The 21,034-nt window shown below is 41.8% G+C and overlaps 1 protein-coding gene across 4 annotated transcripts in view; it reads left to right on the forward strand.

Moving 5' to 3' along the window:
- The window catches only part of KLHL14 (kelch like family member 14), a 99,907-nt gene that overhangs the window by 33,598 nt on the left and 45,275 nt on the right, over window positions 1-21,034 (forward strand). The window lies entirely within an intron of this gene.

A 21,034-nucleotide genomic window follows, 5' to 3' on the forward strand; every position in this document is an offset into this window, starting at 1 on the left:
ATACCCTCTTACAGCTTGTATTATATCCATGTGTAAATTATACACATATGTTCATCACACACATTTATCTCAGTGAACAATTTTTGGTGACCCTGATAAATTTCATGCATTTCACTCCATTCTTTGAGCAGTTTCAAACATTAGGGCTTCTGCTTCAGTGCTATGTCAAGGTTGGTTTCAGTACTGCATTGAAAAGCTTGAGCAAGCTTTGGCATATTTCTGAAGCACAAGCCTTAGCGCTACCCACTAGATGAATTTAATAAATGTTATGGATATCTATAGAAGTAGTGACTTTCCCTGGCCCCAAGCATGCCCACACTTACACACACAAACACACATGCACACACACCTTAATACATTCTTATAAGACATTAATTACATTGAATTTAACATTTTAAATTTTTTCTATATTTTATTGCTCATTTTAAAGGGTGAAAAATAAAAAAGAAATAAACATAAAATGAGACATTAATACTGATTAAAACTAATATGAGGCAATCAAATATAAAAGTAACTTAACTTAGGGGTCTCATTTGACATGCCCACATACATTTCCAACAAGCCACAGGTTTACAGCATGCAGGCAAGTGACAATATAGCTCTGAGAAGCATAAAGATAGTAGAGAGCAACTTTCTGTGTGACATGCTGGAGGTTAGCCACACATCTCCCATTCTGAGCATGATACATGGGAATTCAACCATGCAACTACCATTAATGATGCACACCTGCATATCTAAGAGCCAGATAGAGTTCTAAGAATGAGTGAAAATATAGCAAGTTGTCAAAATGCATGCCATGGTCGTGTGTTAAATATTATTCTCTCCTGCAGTACAGTTTTAAATAACTGTCAAGAAACTCCAGCCCTCTTCCTTGAACCTGCATATTTTTCTTTTTGATTACAGTGTCCTTAGCTACCAATATTACTCCAGGGGTGTGTCTACATGTTCATTAATGCACCATAATTGGTGATACTGCGCATTAGCATAGATGAATGCTTTTTATGTGATGTTAATGCATGTTAGATTAAGTCTACTGTGCATTAGCGCATTGGCATGTTTTTTGCCAGCCATGCTAATGCACAGTAGAATTAGTCTAAAGTGCATTAAGCATCTTGTGTAGATGCACCCTAGTGGTATTTAACTGCACTTATCTTTGGATAACTTCTTCCCTCTGTGACTGGCTTGACTGGTAATTTTCAAACTTCATTTCAGTTGTGTTCAGCTAAAACCTTTAAAGAAAGAGGTGATTCTCTGGTACAAGTGTTGTCTAAGCTTAATCCAGGAATGTTGTAGTCCTGAGTTTTATTTTCGGGTGTAGAGAAACTGAAAAGGATCCAGAGGTGAGCTCAGAGATAATAATGGGGATGGAATACAAGCTGTGCAAGGAAACGTTGTGAGAACAAGGTATGTTTATTTTGGAAAAAAGGTTATTGAGGGAGACATGGTAACAGTTTTCAAATAGATAAAAGGCTGCCACCAACAAGAAAGAGAGCAACTGTTCTCCCTCACCGCAGAGGGAAAGTTGGGAAGCACTAGGTTTAAATTTCAGCAGAGCAGATTTAGATTCAGACTACGGAGAAAAAACATCCTTACTGTCAGGACCAAAAAACAATACTGACCAGGAAAGTTGGAACCTCCTTTCATTGGAGGTTTCCAAGAAGAGGCTGGATAGGCATTTGTCTAGGATTATACAGACATAGTACATCGTGCATTCATGCAGAGGGTTGGACTAAATTACCTTGAAGTCTCATCCAACCCTATGATTCTAAGCTAGTGGGTCTCAACCTCTTTAGACTTGAAGTATCCCTTAGATGGCCTCCACCTCTCTCCCCTAGGGAGGAGGCTCTTCTCAGCCAGACTGGCTGACCTGCTCCACCGGGCTTTAAACTAAGGCCGCTGGGGGACGGGGGCACTACCGCCACTGCTGGCCCGCTGAGCAATCCTTGCAAAGCCACCAGGTCAAGGCATGTAAGGGAGCCCACCCCTGCCCCAGCCCTGGCAAAATCTGTGAGCAAGGAAGGAGCCCCCCAGGGGGCACTTGCTTGCCTGTACACAAATGCCAGGAGCTTGGGGAATAAGCAGGAGGAACTCATCCTCCTGCTCAATGCAAACAATTATGATGTCATAGGGATAACGGAGACCTGGTGGGACTCCACCCATGACTGGACCACGGGTATAGATGGCTATACCCTGTACAGGAGGGATCGTGTAGAGAAAAGGGGCGGGGGTGTAGCTCTCTATGTTAAGGAAAGCTACACGTCCCTGCAAGCCGATATTGGCAACCAGGGTGGACGGCTGGAGACCCTCTGGTTTAAAATCCGTGGGGAACACGGCACAGGGGACACAATGGTGGGAGTCTACTACAGACCTCCCACCCAAAGTCCTGAGCTTGACCAGGAGTTTGCCCGGGAACTGGCTGAGGCCGCATGCTCCAGGACCATGGTTGTCATGGGTGACTTCAATTACCCGGACATCTCGTGGGAGGATCGCTCAGCAAAATCTGAGCTGTCGCAAAGCTTCCTCTTGTGCGTGGATGACCTCTACCTGACTCAAGAAGTCTATGGGCCAACGAGAGGCAAAGCGCTGCTCGACCTGGTACTGACTACTGGGGATGACCTAGTCGGCGACCTAGTGATCGATGGGAAGCTGGGTGACAGCGACCACGAGCTGATCACCTTCACCATCCGCTGAAAAGCTGGCAAGTCAGTCAGCAACACGGAAGTCCTTGACTTCAGGAAAGCCGACTTTGACAAGCTCAGGAGGCTTGTCAGTGAGGCCCTAAGGGACCATGACCACGGGGAGAGGGGAGTGCAAGAAGAGTGGTTGCTCCTCAAGGGAGCGATCCTCAATGCACAAACTAAGTCTATTCCATCTCGGGCGAAAGGCAGCAAGAGGGCACAGCAGCCCCCCTGGCTCTCCAGGGACCTAGCAGACCTCCTGAGGCTAAAAAGAAAGGCCTACAAAGGATGGAGGATGGGAGTCACCTCCAAGGAGGATTATTCTGCACTGGTCCAGTCCTGTAGGGAGCAGACCAGGAAAGCCAAGGCTGCAACTGAACTCCAGCTAGCTTTGAGCACCAAGGACAATAAAAAGTCCTTTTTCAGATATGTGGGGAGCCGGAGGAAAAGCAGGGGCAACGTTGGACCCCTGCTGAACCAGATGGGGCAACTGACAACTGACGCCCAGGAAAAAGCCAACCTATTAAATAGGTACTTTGTGTCGGTCTTTCATCAGCCCCATGGGACGCCCATGCCCGCTATGGGACAGGGAAGTCCAGGTGAGGGTGATCCCCTGCCCTCCATTGATGCTGACTTCGTGAAGGAACATCTTGAGAAGCTGGATACCTTCAAGTCAGCCGGCCCTGACAATCTTCACCCCAGGGTACTCAAGGAGCTGGCGAGCATCATAGCCCAGCCTCTAGCATGGATCTTTGAAAACTCTTGGCGCTCTGGTGTAGTGCCCGAAGACTGGAAGAAGGCCAATGTGGTGCCTATCTTCAAGAAAGGGAGGAAAGTGGATCCGGCTAACTATAGGCCCACTAGCCTGACTTCTATCCCGGGGAAGATCTTAGAAAAGTTTATTAAAGAGGCCATCCTTAATGGACTGGCCGACGCCAACATCTTGAGGGATAGCCAGCATGGGTTTGTTGCGGGTAGGTCTTGCTTCACCAGTCTCATTTCCCTCTACGACCAGGTGACCTATCACCTGGACAAGGGAGAAGAAATTGATGTCATATATCTTGACTTCAAAAAAGTCTTTGACCTGGTTTCCCATAATCACCTCTTAGAGAAACTGGCCAATTGTCGCCTTGGGTCCTCCACGATCCACTGGCTGGAAAACTGGCTCCGGGGTCGGACCCAGAGGGTAGTAATTGATGGAAGTCACTCATCGTGGTGTCCTGTGGCCAGTGGGGTCCCCCAAGGCTCTGTCCTTCGACCCATACTGTTCAACATCTTCATTAATGATGTGGACACTGGAGTCAGAAGCGGACTGGCCAAGTTCGCCGATGACACCAAACTTTGGGGCAAAGCATCCACACCAGAAGACAGGCGGGTGATCCAGGCTGACCTGGACAGGCTCAGCAAGTGGGCGGACGAGAATCTGATGGTGTTCAACGCCGATAAATGCAAGGTTCTCCACCTTGGGAAGAAAAACCCGCAGCATCCTTATAGGCTCGGCAGTGCTATGTTGGCTAGCACTATGCAAGAAAGAGACTTGGGGGTCGTCATTGACCACAAGATGAACGTGAGCCTGCAGTGCGATGCTGCGGCTAGTAAAGCGACCAAAACGTTGGCTTGCATCCATAGATGCTTCTCAAGCAAATCCCGGGACGTCATTCTCCCCTTGTACTCGGCCTTAGTGGGGCCGCAGCTGGAGTACTGCGTCCAGTTTTGGGCTCCACAATTCAAAAAGGATGTGGAGAACTTGAGAGAGTCCAGAGAAAAGCCACGCGCATGATCAGAGGTCAGGGAAGCAGACCCTATGATGACAGGCTGAAAGCCCTGGGGCTCTTTAGCCTGGAAAAGCGCAGGCTCAGGGGTGATCTGATGGCCACCTACAAGTTTATCAGGGGTGACCACCAGTATCTGGGGGAACGTTTGTTCACCAGAGCACCCCAAGGGATGACGACTAGGTCGAATGGTCATAAACTACTACAAGACCGTTTCAGGCTAGACATAAGGAAGAATTTCTTTACTGTCCGAGCCCCCAAGGTCTGGAACAGCCTGCCACCAGAGGTGGTTCAAGCGCCTACATTGAACACCTTCAAGAGCAAACTGGATGCTCATCTTGCTGGGGTCCTATGAACCCAGCTGACTTTCTGCCCTTTGGGCAGGGGGCTGGACTCGATGATCTTCCGAGGTCCCTTCCAGCCCTAATGTCTATGAAATCTATGAAATCTATGAAAATGTCAGCTCTTAGTTTTTACTCTTCTGACCACAGGAAAATAATAGAGCAATTCTTCTGTTGCAAAGAATTCAGAAAGACCACAGCAGGTCAGACTGTTTTTAACACTATGGATTCCTATGCGAAAACTATGGATTTATTTTGTGAATCATGTCTGCACATCTAACAATGCTAACGTTGTGCTAACCTCATGGCACCCTTGAAAGGATTTCAAGGCACCCCAGTCTGTTACAGCACCTTAGTTGAGAATCACTGTTCTAAGCAAAGCATCAGATCAATTCCTTCCCTTTATCATCTCAGTTGAGACGGTCTGTATGCCTTCCTAATTCATAAATGTGGTGTTATTCTAGATTCTGAGCTCTCCTTCTTCTTCCATATCCCCTGTTTCATTATATATCTTGTTGTCAACACTTCTGCACCATTGCCTTAACTCTGCCTCTCCTGAAATCCTTATCTGTGCCTTTATCTCTTGACTACTCTGTCCCTCTTCTCAATGGCCTTCTAAGCTCCTAGCCCTCCAGACTCCAGTATACATGGAAGGCTGCTGCTCTTCTCATACATATGAAGAAGCGTGAGCACCTCCAACCTTGAAAACTGCTCTGGCAGTCATTCGTTTCACGATAACATTAAAATTACTCTCTGTGGGTTAGATTCACAGCCCATGTCCAGCCATGAGATTGCCATGAAATTGCAAACCTGCAATATTGGAAAGTTGACCTGGAACGCAAGCTCAGGACAGAGGCTGCCTCCAAGCCCTCTGTAGCTTGAGAGATTGTGGGCTGCATGACTGGTGCAGACCACAAAGTGGGTCGCTTCTGCTAGGGAAGGGGGCATATCCAAAGCAACTGAGGAATATGCTGATTTCGCATGATTCTATATTAGACTCTACTGCGAAATTTCTACACAATTGAGTGCCATATTTAAAGCTGATGATTGTCGGAGGTGCTGGGCCCTGCCCTCCCCTTGAAAGTAAGTCAAGACCCTTGCCTTAACGCCCACTTTGGATTAGCTTCAGTCTCCCTATCCTTCTCTATTTCCTCTTCCAGTTAAGATGGGGAGACAATAATTTTGTTTCCCACCAACTTCCTAGGCTTTTTCCAGTAAAGACTAAAAACTTTTCCAGTGGGCTAGAAAAAACAAATAGTGTCCAAATGTCCATTTTCAGATCAAAATCTGTGGATGTGTGAAAGTCAGTTTCGAGACTCTGCTCTGCTTGATTCAGAGCAGAATTTTTCATCTCGAGTGACTCCTGAGTCAGGCAGACTGGGGGTCGGAATAACTGATTTTCACCACCCAAACCAATTGGATGGTCCCTTGGCTACCAGGTCATAGGCTTCAAAGAAACTGCATATTTTAATGAACTGAAATATAACTGAAAATGTAACTGAAAATGTTATGACCAGCTCTTTTTGCTCTGTCCTTTCTTCCCTTAATGCTCTCTGTCCACAGCTGGTAGGAGAATCTTCTCCTCTGCAGCATCAGCCAGCTGGAACAGCTTTCTTGCAAAGCTGTTTTGAATTGTATGCACTGTACTCTAACCGCAAACATGGTTTTTTGTTTCTTACATGATTTCAGGTAAAATTAATGTGTTTACTCTCATCTACTTGCACTGGGATTTATGTAGTGTTATTGGGAGCCAGGCATATATTGAGATGAAAATGAACTCCAGTTTGTTTCTGGTTGCTTGTTTTTTCTGTATCTAATGTAACTTTTTATATCTGTACAAATGGGTTACAAACAGGATGACAGAGTACCCATAGCTGAGCAAACTATTCTCATCACAAAAAAATCACACCACAATAATCATGTTTATATTAAAAAATGAAACACTCCTCATACATTTTCCCCTTCACATTTTCAAAGAACAAAAAGTAGTTTCCTTCTGAAAGGTGGGAAAGTGTCATTTTACTACACAGTCATTTCCAAAGTACATTTTGGTAACTTGTCTGAGCTTTGATAATTTAAAGGATGGCATTAAAACTAATGGCAGGAGGTGTAGATATTAGATTCCCAGCCTTTGCCTGGATTGGATTATGCTCTCTGCTGGGCTGCTGAGGTTTATCATTTGTGGAACATAGTACAATTCATTTTCTTTCTCTTGTCTGTTTTCTCTATGTCCATGTGGTTTCTCTTCTTTTCTTCCCTTTTTTCTTTATTTAGAACAGGAATGAAAGGTTAAGCAAATTGCAATGTGTGGGTTTGTTTAAAAAAGCATAATGCCTTATACCATATGTAATATGAGCTGTTACATTCATTTAATGGAACCGGAGTATATATTTTCATAAAAGAGTTAATATGTTCATACCAGACAGCTTTATTTTTGCATATTCTTCAGTCGCTTCACTCTTATTTGGGAAATGCTCACCTTTTGGGATGTGTAACTGAGATGCAGCCATTCAAACTAAGAAAAAAGTGTTAATTTTGAATTTAATAATAGTGAATTGACTTTAAAAAGGCATTTTACCTATTACACAGAAATCCTGCATAACTAGAGCATATAATTTTAAATGAACCAGGCTACAAGATTGCCTCAATGTATGTGATGTTGACAGGAGCTCATAATTCATGGATATGAATTATGGTTGAATATTAAGAAAAAACTTCCTGACATTGAGCTCTATTAGATTGTGGAGTAATCTCCCATGGGAAATGGTGGAAGTCCCATTGCTTCAGAGTTGTTTAAAACCAGACAGAGGACTAAGGATAAAGTACAGATCTTGGGTTGGCCACAGCCTTTAAAAATAAGAAATGCATTGCTTTTGAAATGTGGAAATCAGATCAAGAAAATGAAGTACTTATTATTCACAAAACAGAAACATCAAAGGCAATTGTATTACAAGATTCCTCACCCAATCTCAATAATGTGCCTTATTTTCCTTGTAAATAAATCACCTGAAAAGATAAAAAAATATGTATGTCTTTGTGCTGACATAGAGTCTGATTCAAATGCCACTGAAGCCACCAGGAGTATTTTGAGTGACTTCATGGGGCTTTGTATCACACCCTTAGTCTTTAGGCTCCCTTCCCATGTTTTTAATAAAGGTGCCAATTACAGACACCTGGGATGTTTCTTTAATGTGAATTTCTGTCCACTTGAACCACAAACTTACAGGTGTTTCATTTACTCCCATAAGCCACTAAAGACTTTCTCTGAGGCTGCAGCTTTCATTAGCTATATATCTGTGACTACATCATTTTAAAAATTTCATTTTTATTACAAATAAGTAAAGTATTAAATGCACATAGTTTAGCTTTAATTAAAAAATTATATGTGAGATGACTAAGGGTAAAGCACTATTAAACAAATCAAGCTTATTCCACTGGGAGTAAAAAATGCTTGTTTAATTTAAAATATTGAGATGGTTAGGTATGTTGTAGCTCCTTATTGACAGTTATGCCATAATTTTTAACTTTTGTTAAAAAATATTTTTTCTTTTGTTCCAAGACTTTAAATTAGAAGAATTGAAAACACCATTATCTGGGGTAAACAAGAAAGAATGAGGGTGGAAGAACTGCAGTTGCACTATTTCTGGGTGAGGAGGCACAGTGGTTGATGTCCAGGAATGTTATTAAAATAAGTTATTAATTGTCCAGGAATGTTATTAATATACGATAATGGTACTAAAAAGATAATAAAAGTACCTTTTGCATTTGCATTTCCAGTTGAAATAACGTGCAAGGCATTTGGAATGACTTCAAGCCATTGCCAGATCGAACAAAAGAGGCTTTCTGGGTGAAGAGTTAAGGTTAAGGTAGCTAAGGAAAAATATGCAATCAAAGGTCATGGAGCCATTATCTGCCTCCAGGCCTACTCATATGACCTTACCAAAGCAGTAGTATTGCATGTGCATAACTGAACACAGAATTTGACTCCTGTGTTTTGTCCTATGTTTTGAAACAAAAATAAAATATATTTATCATCAAATTATCAAAATGTGTTGAACAAAAAGCACAATAACAAAAAAAGGCATGGCTCTAATTTATGAACTCCTAATTCACTCTGGCTAGGGACAGACATTCAAAAAGTCTGAGCCTGAATTGATTCAATCTTTGCAGGTTAGTCTAACCTGCAAAGTTTGAACCAATTTGGAGGTAGATAGACATTCCCTTTTTGTTCCAGAAATGCAGGCACATGCCTACAGTGCTCAGGCTAGAAGCTGGGGGGTGCTACAAGCCCCCCCTTGATTTCCACTGTACTGGGCAGTGATAGTGCTCTGGCTAGGAAGGAGAGGGGCAGGCTAACCCTGCTTTGCTCCAGCAGACAGCCCCGCCCAGAGTTGCAATGCATATGTGATGCTGGGGGACTCGGGTTTAATTTAGACCAGGAAGGGGTCTGGGACTGACATTGCATAAACTTGATCTAAATCAGTTTAGTCTAATACTACATTCAACCAGGTTTATCTCAAACTGGTTTCAGACATTTTGAAACTGGTTTATGTGCACTGAACATCTGCTCTGTTACAGATTTAAACCAGTTTTTGATCACTTAAACTGGTTTATGTGTAATGTCTGTCCCTAGCCTCTATGACCATAATTCAGCAAAGGACTTAAGCACAATAGTCTTCACCAGAGGAACATATGCTTAAGTGCTTTGTTCAACAGAGGTCTATAAATGCCTGTACACCTTTGTATATTAGTGCAGAGTTTATCTGTACTGTCTCAAAAAGACTGAAGCTGCTAAGGAAAAAGAGGTGGCTAGTACTACAGAACAAATTGATCAATGGCATCCAAATCACTGCTTTCTGACTGCTACACAGTCCATCCTTGTCTCCCAGCTACATAACTGCTAATGTATGCACAAGCTCATTTAAACTTCATTTCTGCAGAATCACAACTGTTGGAATGAACAGTGCTGTGTCTGTCTGCCATCAGCTTCTACCCAAGGAGAGAAATGCCCTGGTACAGAGGCCCTATGCAACACTTAAGCCTTAAACTCAGGTCTTTAGTAGTGTAGAGGGCATTTCATGGGCCTTCTGCCCTGGGGTAAATTTAATCTATGGAGAGCAAATAGCAGCAGCAGCAATCATTCTTGTGTCATCTCACAGAGTGTTTCCAGATGAACAGCAGAACTCCCAGGAATGAGCATTTAAATGTTCTGAAGTTTTATTTTTCTTAGCAAAAGGATTTATAATGGCAATAAAGCCCTTACTTAGTGTCCCTTTATCTGGGGGAATTGTTTGGCATCACCCCAGCTGCTTCCTTTTAACAATCAGCCTTTCTCTCACAGAGAAAGGACTGCTATGGTAGGCTCCCCCCACCATAAAACAGTGCAATGGCCTGCGTGAAACTGTAGTAAATATTTAAGAGCTATCACTGTGATTTTTAATATAGAAAATAATTGATCATGTATAGTGCCTTATGGAAATGTCTTGTAGAATTACAAAGGCAGGAAACCAATCATGTTCTATAAAAATTAAAGGTCTCTTTAAAAATCTATAGAATTGATTAGATAATGCTAACCTTTTTATAGAATTTTTAATCATCCTATAGAATTTAATAGAAAACAATTTATGTAGAAAAGGCATAAACTTCTAGTGATTTCTCTAGAAATTGTCCCTACAGGTTGGCTATTTAGCCATATAACACTGAGGGCATTACTTGTATTTGTAAAGGAATGCCATTAGTATCTTTTGTTACATACAGAATGCTTTAGCACAGTGGTTCCCAGTCTGTGGTACGTGTACCACCAGTGGTACGTAGACAACCTGTCAGTGGTACGTGTTAACAGATTTATTATAATTACCTTATATGACCAAAATGTGCTGGTGGTACTTAAGGTTGAACTGAAAAATTTGCTGGTGGTACTTAAGGTCGTATCATTTTAAATTGGCGGTGCATGGTCTGTCAGAGTTTGGGAACTGCTGCTTAGCAAATTAAAAGACTGGATTGCTACCTCTCCCTGTCATACCCATGAAAGGAGCTCTAGGGTAGAATCCTTGCAGAAGCTAAAATTACATAGGATTTGCGAGACAGATCCAGAGGAATCAGGAGTGTACTGGGGCCATCTATGCAGACCTTTGTCTCCATGCAAGCTCTGTGTCACTGGTAGCTCTGACCCCAACACTTGTGTATCTTGGGAAAGAAGAAATAGGATCTCTCCGATTTTTGGCAAGCCATCTTTATTATGGAGGCAAAGCTATAAACATGGCACCGACCCAATAAAAGATCTAAACATGACTTATAGGGCCCTGGCAAGCATTAGTTTTGTGGTGCTATGAAGTATGTATTACTACAAAATATAGACTGGTATTGGCTGGCACACGTGCATAGCCCTCCTGGTTGGAGCACGACAAAGTTGCCATAAAGGCATGTTCTTCAGCCAGGAAGCAACAGGGGCTAGGGCGCTGCTTCTTAGCTTCCCCCACCTCCTGGGGAACCTGTCAGTGTGTCACACAGGCTCAATGACATGCTCTCCTGATCAGCTGTTGCCACTGTGTCAACAGCTGATCAAGATGGAAGGCCACTGCAGCAGCCACAGAAGCTGATCCAACAGTCAGTGTGGCCTGCTGGCTGGGAACTTTAAAGGGCTGCTGGTGCTTTAGAGTAGACAGTGCAATTGCCTGCAGGCCAAACTTGGGTAGCAAAAGCTGACTGGGCAGCCCCTGCTGCAGCTATAGCTCTGTTCTCATTTGCTCTGGGTAGCAACAGGGACACAGCAGTTTGTACACTGCCTCTGGTGCCAAGGACTGACCAGGAAGTTCTACCCCCACCTCCCCAGTCACCCCTGTTGCCACTGCAGCCCTGTCCCCATTACCATTCCCACAAGTCTACCTGACAAGTCCCCACTGGGTAGGTTGTCAGGGAGCCAGCTGCTCTTTCTTCTTCCTTCTTCCCTGCTTGAAGTGTTTCAGCATGTAAATTAGTCCACCCTGAGCTCCATTCTGCTGTGGCTAGACTGGCCTCATGTTAATTTTTTTCTCCAGCAAAACATAGTAATTGCTGTTTGAAACATGTAAAATTTTCCTAGTCAGGCAAAGAAGATGCTTTTTCAAACACAGCTTCCTTCTCCTGGATACACCATTTTTGTGGCAGGTCTGCCATTTTTATAGTGCAATAAACATTGTCATTGCGTGGCTGGCCAATCACATTTTATCATGTATGAAGTGGGACAGCTATGATATCTGTCAAGGCTTCTAGTTACACCAGGCTCTGATACAAGTACACCTAGTTTTTAAGTGTTCAGTTACCATAAAAGTAAGGCTGGGTTTTTTGGAAAGCAGTGAAGTTAATATTAAGTGTGAATTCGGCGCCATACTATTTGACTGTGATTTGTAATTGTTTACTTAAACTAGACCAGGAACAAATAGTGAGAGGCCTGGGATCAGCTGTTTTGACTTATGGTTTTGAGGGCTGTCTATCTGTAATATCTTTGGAGCTGGTCCTGCTTCTTGCTATGTGTTCATACAGGATACAGTACAGTTGGGTCCTGCTCACTGGGCATGTCTACATCTGCATTTTTGCTGGCTTAAATTTACTGCTCAGCAAATTACTGTGCAATAAACAGGAATAGGCTGGCATCTACACGTTCAGGCATTAAAGTGCATTAACTCTGTGTGTGGATTATTAGTCCCAAATCAGTCCACACACACACAGTGTTACTGCAAAGTAATTTAGTTTACTGCACAGTAATTGTGCTCTTGTAGACACGCCCACTGGGATCATTAAATAAAAGGGTGTATGCTTTAAACCTAGCAAAGGCATACTCTTAACTGACTGGGAAGGCTGTTGTGCTGCAGAAAGAAGTCATGTATTGATAAGCAATGAAAGGGTTTGAGGAACCATATTCAAGCCCGTAGGTCAGAGTTATTCCTCATGTAACTCCATTGAAGTATATGTGGAAAATGCAGTTTGAATTTACTAAAAGCATGGGTAGTTCCTGTTACAAACCAGTGGCATTCTTGGCACTCTAAGGCAAAAGATCCAGCCTATAATCTCCTTCTTTGCATCCCTTGGACATCTATAGGATTACTTTTACATAGTTCAGGAGATGCCATCTTTATAACAAACTTGTTTTTTTTTAGTCTTTGCAATTCAGCTAGGATATTGAACTTTGTTACATTTGGGACTCCTTTGGGGTTAATAATAAAATGTAATCAGGTACTAATTTACTTCCAGAAAACCCTCTTACAGTTCCCTGTACATCTGTGACCTCTCTTTTACAAAGGGGACACCTCTAGCAATGACAGTGAAATTCAGTGAGACAGTTTGTACTTTGAAGTGGACTTTCAAACTTGTCTGTGAAGTTAGATCATAAGCCTTCCTGAGCAAAAAGTACTATTCTGAATTGTTTCCTATTTTTCTCTGTATTAGTTCCTTGTCTTTGTGTTTCTCTCATTTTCTCTGTCTCCTAAATATGTAAACCCATGACAGGTATTGAGAAGGGAAGGGGTTTCAATCTATGGTGATACAAGTGTTTTGTTACTAATAAGTGTTTCATATTCAACTCCTGAGGGAGGGAGCACAGACTTCTACAATTTCACCTTTTATTTTTAACTTTTTTATAATAAGTTTTAAAAAAATCAAAAACTCTCTCTCTCTCACACATAGGCTAGGATTTAGAGAAGGTTTCCCTAATAGCTGGCATAAAGAGAGAGAAGCCATCTTCCTTGCTTCACTGAAAATGACAAAGGAAATTCCAAGTACTGAAAACAAGCTCATACCTTCGCTTATTCCAACTGTCATTAGACTCGTTTGATTTGCATATTTCTGGACAAGATAGACTTAGTTATTATTGGTAAAACTTAAGGACTTCTCTGGGAGAGAAACCATTCTATTTCCCCACCATTCCCTTCTTTAAGCCCCACAAAGGGTGAATGTAAGAGAGAGAGTACTTAAAAATAAAAGGGAAACAATTTAGAGCGATACACTCCCTTTCTTTTTTTTTGTCTGTAATGATTTTGGTACAGTAGCATACTTTACTTAGTGTTTGTTCATTGCCCTGCTCTGATCTTTATGAGGGGGCAGACTCTTGGTACAGCAGCTCAGATTAGAATACAAGAAATTTCTCTCATCCTGTGGAAGTCAAATAAAACCCCAGTGTTGTATGTGACACTTAATGACAGTAAAATAGTATTTCATTCACTTGGATCGTGGTCCGAAGTGAAAGGTAGTCATCTCAATGGGAAGTAAGTATGGAAGGGCAAAGAATGATTTCAACTCTAATTTCTTAACATAGTACACATTGCAGCAGAACCAGCATGGTTACAGAACTCATTGGTTACAGTGATGATGTAATGAGATGCACAGTGTATTGTCTCTGGAGGAAAGGGGGAGCCCTAGAGGGAAATTGCTTCTCTTGGTGTGTACACACTGAAGACTGCAGCATAGTGATAAGCTACATTTAAACTAGTTACGTTGGGTACAAGAAATAGTCTAGCCCCAGAAAAAACAGACCTCTAGATGGACTAATTTACACACCCAAATACTCTCTTTCTGCAGTGTTGATATATACTGAGTGTTCTAGAGACCAGATCTATTGCTAGTCTGTCTCTGAGGCACAGCGACAGTGTGGTGGCCCTTGCAATGGGTCTGAGAGTAATTAACCTTTGATTAATTAAGTCATTTGAGTTACTCTTGCTATACATTAGCAGTATTACCAACACTTGTGACTTTATTCTTGTAACATTTGATGTTTCACTTAATGCCCCTGCTCCCTAGTTGAAGTGATTACTTTCATTTTTTTAAAATCAAAGTTTCTGGCCCCCACAGTTGAGGAGAAAAGCTGGGACTTGTCATCCACTGCATCTTAAAGGCTCAAAGTCCAGAACTTAAACAAGAAGAATGCCATATACTGTATTTTAATATGACTTTTAAGCCAAGCTCATGATGTTTTGGGTCCTGACTCATGATTTTTTTAATGTTTAGAGTTAACAAAAGAAAGTAAGTGTAAAGGAGTGAATAATTAGGTTTGTAGTGATTGCTTTGTGCTTTGAAGAACAAAACTGTTATACAAATGTTTAGGATATACATTTTTAAAATTATATATTTTCTGTATATGTCCTGTAATAGGAAAAATATTTTTTGAAATCTTGAGGTGATATTGGTGGATAATGCTTGAACACTAAAAACTACTTTGAAATGTTAAACAGCTTAAATCACAAAAAAATGTGATTTGAAATTGACTTCAGGTTTCGTATAGTACAACTACCTTTCCCAACTATGTATCAAAGAGTTCAGCTTCAAGGATTTTTTATTTTAATGAAGCATTTCTCTAATAAAAAGAACAGACTGCACTTCTTAAGCTCTGCAAAGTCCATGCAGAGTACTCAATTTAGTTTTGTTGTACATGCAAAATACAATTTCAGGAGGAGTGAGCTGATTTTATAGGCTGACTTTGCAAATATTTTAAATCACTCCATGTTTTGCATTTATTTGCATTTGCAAATCTTTTTAGCTGTAATTTAAACATAAGCCATTTGTTTTAATTGCAATTTCATATTTTTAAAAATTATTTTCCTAACCTGTGCTCTGTGTGAGGATAGAGGGCTATTGGATGCCCTGTATTTAGTGTGCATGTATATATGTATGCGCATGTGCACGTGCACATGCACACACACACGCACACACACAAACACATCTTTATTTGTGTATATACATCTTTATTTTTTTCACTGGGAGGCTGTAAGCTGTTCAAGAAGGGACATTCTGTATGTTGTGTCTGTATAGCACTGAATATACTGTCAGGGCTTTATAATAAAAGAGTTGTTTTTCTCTGTCCTCCTTTGCACCTTTTTTATCACATTTTCTCACTTTTATTTTTCTCTTTGGTCCATTTTGCCCACTTTTTTCACTGCATATTTTTCTTTGTGCCTTTCTGGTATTTTTGTAGTCTTTCTTAACTAAATTTCTGACTCAGTAATAATCAAGCTTGAACCAAATCTTTAAATGCAGGATGCTTGGAGGATATGTTATTAGGCTGTACATGTCTATTCATCCCTATATCAGACTATGTTTTCCTGTGGTCTTATCCTCCTTTACAAAGGCAATGGTGGTTCTGTACTCCATTCCCATGTTGCAGTGACTTACTAGGACTGCAGCTCCAACTCTATTTTATGCCTATATGTGTACAAGGGCAGGGCCAATTCTAATGGGCTGTACAGCCAATGACTCCTCTTTTCTGGGAATAACAGGGGAGTTGAGTGCTTGCCTATTCCATTCCTTAATGCTGCTTTGCATACAGCATTGGTAGTGAGCAGGAGTGGAGCTTCCTTCTGTCTCAGGGGCCAGGCTGTGCAGGAAGGGCCGCTGGAAAAGCAGCCACAAGTTGGCTGAACATTTGCATTAACTCCATACTTCAGCAGGAGGGGACCCCTAAAATTCCCACTGTGCTTTGTCACCCTTCACCATCCAGCATGATAACAGTTGGGAGAAAAAGAGAAGGCCCTGCAGTGAGTACTACTGCTTTGGCAATTGGCTGAACTTCTAAATCCATCTCCTCTGGTGACAGGGTAGTAGTTCTGTCCTCAAAAAGGGGGCCAGGGGAAAGATCCCTTGCTGCTGTTCTTTGCTCCCTTTGTCCTGGCTAATAGATAGATAAAGACACTGCATAAAGAGGAATTTGGTTAATGAAAGGTTGCTGGATGCTGGTCAGGGTATAACTTGGGGATACATGTATAAAGAGAAGGCCAGAAGAGATAATGGTGTTAGACTGAGCTTTCAGAGCTCTATTTATTTATTATTATTTTCATAATATACAGGCTTAATAAGCAGTGTGTAATGGGATGGATGGGGCCCCAATATATTTTGTGGGATGTGGTGGGAAAAGGGAAAGCTGATGTGAAAAGCTGTAATGAAAAAGTAGGCAGAAGTAAATCCCTTATGTTTCTGCATATGTGGGCTTATTTCCAGCACCCTATTGCCACAGTCCTGAAGGTCCCTTTTCTCAGAAGTTTGGCTGTTTTTTTTCCATCTTGCTATCTACAAGCCTTGAGAAGGTACCATCTTCCTATTGAAAAGGAGTGGGTTTTTTAAATGATTTTGTGTGTTTTTGTACCATTATTCCTTCTCACCTGCCTTATCTATCCTGACTCCCATAATAAGGAAGCATTCTCTCGATAAAGACAGACACATTTTTTTTACCCAGCTTCTTCTTCATTATTATGAGACAGAGAGCGAGAGAGACTTGGCCATGTATTGGTAAGAAAGGGAACTGTGCTGGATATATTTCACAGGGACTGAAGTGTGGCATAAAAAAACAGATGTGTGTGGACTGCCAGAGGAATTACTGACTGATTCTCATGCAGTCTGGGTTCGGGGAACTGAGACAAGACGAGACAAAGCAGTTATGGCTGATACTGTGCCAGGTTCTGAGCACTGCTGAGCACTTGCAATGTACCTTGCTGTCAGTGGGAGAACGGGGGCTCTGTACCTCTCGGGATCAGTGCCTAGTACATTTGTTGGGTTTTTTTCGTACCACATTTGATTTCTTTCCTTTCATACTGAACATGAGGAACAAACAGAAGTTAACTGCTTGGGAGGAAACTGGCTATGTCTTTTTTTGTGCTGCATTTCCCTTCTTTGTGTTTGGTTGGCTGCAGCACCAAAAGCTGAAGTAAAATTTAAATGTTTTTTTTTTTCTGGGGGGGAGGGGGAAGCTGAGAACAATATGCACCATCTAGTGGCTTAATATAAAACTACAGCATACAAAGAAAGACTGGTAATAAAAGAATATGACAGCAGGTCACTGTAACTGTGACAATTAACTCTACAGACTTAGGAATTTCTGCAGCATTTGTGTGGATGGTCAAGAAACACTGAAATAGCTGCAGCGGGTGACTGTAAGTATGGATATAGCTATATATTATAATATATCATTAATCAAAATTAAATATGCATTATACCCAGACTCCCCCAAGAATCCACCCAAGCACACACAAAAAAATTTAAAAGAGGATTATTAAGGTTGCAAAGTCAAGGATCTTAAAATTAAGAAATGTAAGAACTAAATTTGTACATCCTTAACATCGCTTCCTATGCATATGCTTTATGATACAGGCCTCATCAGACCTTCAGTTTGTCCTGGGAGAGTCACTGCTCTCCCAAAAGAAATCATGAGTGTACACATGTTTAGGCTTTTTCTCCCAGAGTAAAAATGGCCACCCCAGGAGAAAAATTATCTGAGTTAAATCATGCCCAGGAGAGTTTCTCCTGGGAGAGCAAACGTCTGTCCATGCTGTAGCTTCTCTTAGAGGAGAATGTGGACCTCCAGCATTCCCATTCCCCTCCCCCTGCAACCCACGGAGACAGCTGGACTCTGCTATTCCAACAGGGATTAGAAAATGCCCCATTTACAATCTCCACATTGTGCTGTAGAGAAACAGAAGCTCACCATGAGCATTATGGGTCAGCCAATCAGGGCTGCCCTCTGCACTGCTGTCATCTATCACCAGGCAGACTAAGGGAGTCTGCCAAACATGCTGAGATGTGTGCACTTGCCCCCCTCCAGCTGCACAGCATCAGCTCTGCAAGCTCTCTCCTCTTCAGGGCCTCAATGCTTGAATGTCTATACATTTAGCTCTGGGTAAGTTTCTCTACCAGGAGAACAAAACTGGAAGAATTCTCCAAGATGATTTGAATGTGTGTATGCAGCCACAGTCTTCAGTTACATACTATTTTTTTCCGGTGAACCCCTGCCTCATTCAACATTCACTTATTGCTTACAACATTTTGTTTTCATCCTGTTGTTTCGTGTTCAGCTCTAAATGTCATTTGCCATTCACTATTCAAACATTGCTCTGTAAACAGAACCAATTTCTTTTTAGACTTTCATCACTATAGAATTTGAAAGCTTCACAGACATTAATGAATGGATTTTCCTTACACCCTGTAAATATGGGGCTATTATTGTCCCTGTTTTGCATATAGGAAATCAAGGTACAGAAGGATTAGTGTAAAAATATCCACTCATTTTCAGATGCCTAAGACTTGGTTTGTCAGAGTATGTAGATTTATATAAAGCACCCCTCGTGTTCAAAACATGGCTCCAGGTGCATTTGTGAGTGCTCAGAACTTTTACAAATTAGACTGTCCAGAAAATCAAGTCAAATACAGTAAAAGCTCTGTTATCCGGCATCCCCTGGGAATGGGGGATGCCAATTAATCAAATATTCCAGTTAATCAAATGTGCACTGTCTGGTGCACTCCCCAGCATCAGTGTGCCAGGGGACAGGGAGGGGGGCCCTGCGCAAGCTGCTTTGCCCTGGGCTTTGGGCCGAAAAAGTGGCGAAGAAAAACTCAGCTTGCAGCCGCAAAACGGGAAGTCCCCCGAAAGCGATACTTCCAGTTTCACTTTTGCCGCGTCTCTCGGATGTCGGTTAATAGAGTTTTCCGGCTAATAAAGTGCTGGTTAACACAGCTTTTACTCTACTCGGAAAACGAGGCACATGATATGAATGACCAACTTTGAAAAGTCTTGTTAACTGAGCTCTAGGTATCATGTGTAAACTCTATTCTATGAACTGTATGACATATGGGGAAGCATACAACTGCCTTAACCATAATACAGCCATTTCTCTTCCAGCTGTCCTCTGTCTCATTCAAGACACACTTCCCAGCTTCTGTAACATGAGAGGCAGGGGCTCTGCACACCACAGTAGTTTTCTTCATTACATAATCTTTTTCATCCCCAGAGCAGTTCCATCTTAATGAGACAGGGACCCACAGGGAAAAAAGTCATGATCACATAATGGAAAGGTTGCGAAATAATGCATACCCTCAAAGAGGCCCAATTAAAGTTGCATGGGCAAACTTAATTTGAGTATTTCCTGTTTTTTAGGTACTTGGCTTTCCTACCCTCATAATGTTATTTTAATGTGACTTTGTGTACAATTTACTTTTTTATTTAAAAAGCAAACTGAATGAACAGTAATTTCTATGTTCCATGCTAGCAATACTGACATGAATCAGATACAGATTTGGATACTTTAGATTAGGGCTGGGCAAAACGGCGGTTCCAGCCAGCAGCTGGACTCCATTTTCCATCAGCGGAAGCTGCTCCGGGACTGGGGCTGGGATTTTGCAGCAGTGACAGCTTGGTCTGGAGCTAGGACAGAGCTGCAGTCTGCTACTTGCACGCCCTAGCCCAGGGTATGCAGGCAGTGGATCGCAGCTCTGCCCTAGCTCTGGACCATGCTGTCACCATTGCAAGATCTCAGCCCTAGAGCAGCTTCCCACCCTGCCACATGTCCTGCCAGCACTGCTGGCAATCTTCATGGAAACCCTGGCCCCGCGCTATCATGGCTCCACTGCTGCTGGCATCTCTATGGGAGCTGGCCACAGCAATGTGGACAGAGGCTGCTGGAAAATGGGTTCACTGTGGGCCCAATCCAGCCCGTGGGCCGGACTTTGCCCACCCTTGCTTTAGATCTACTCTGCAGCAGGGTGGATTTGATTTAAATCAAATTGATTAAAGTCATGATTTATATCACAATTTAAATCACTGGTCAGAAAGCCTCGATTTAATCATTGTTTTCTACAAAAAAAAGTGCATTCTTGTTATTTGATATCCTTTATTCATTTAATTTCTTGAAACTTTGCATTTTTAGAGAAAGGTAAGTGCTTGATACAAACTTGAAGAGAGACAATAGGGCTAATGGGTGGGTAATCAGATCTGTTATCTTTCATCTCCATATACTGCTGCTAACAAGCATGTTAGCTCTGGAGACAACAAATTCTCCCCATGCCTGAAGAAGGGTGTTTGTGCTCGAAAGCTTGCAAAGAACAATTTTTCCAACTATTTAGTTGGTCTAATAAAAGTTATTACATCTACCCAAAGAACCTTGTCTGCCTATGATCTCTGGAGACACAAATCCACAGTTTGAGAACTGAAACTAAGCATCACAGAGATGCTTAATGGGATCTTCTAGACTGAGCACTGAGTCCCATTGGGTAGAGTGATTTTCTTTAATCTTTACTAATCTATAGAGGAGCCTCTGGGAACTCTGTAAGACTGAGCCCCTAATATAGTCCATGGCCTGTTGTGACCTGTTTATAAAACCTCTAAAAGGTTACATGAATATATTGTCTCAAATAAGATATAATTAGAAGTTATACTCTCTATTCCATGATTAATTCTTTGAGCTTTAACATATCTTAAATTAAAACTATCTTTATTTAAATTTATTTTTTATCT

Source organism: Alligator mississippiensis, chromosome 3, assembly GCF_030867095.1.
Source record: "Alligator mississippiensis isolate rAllMis1 chromosome 3, rAllMis1, whole genome shotgun sequence".
NCBI classification, from domain to species: domain Eukaryota; kingdom Metazoa; phylum Chordata; order Crocodylia; family Alligatoridae; genus Alligator; species Alligator mississippiensis.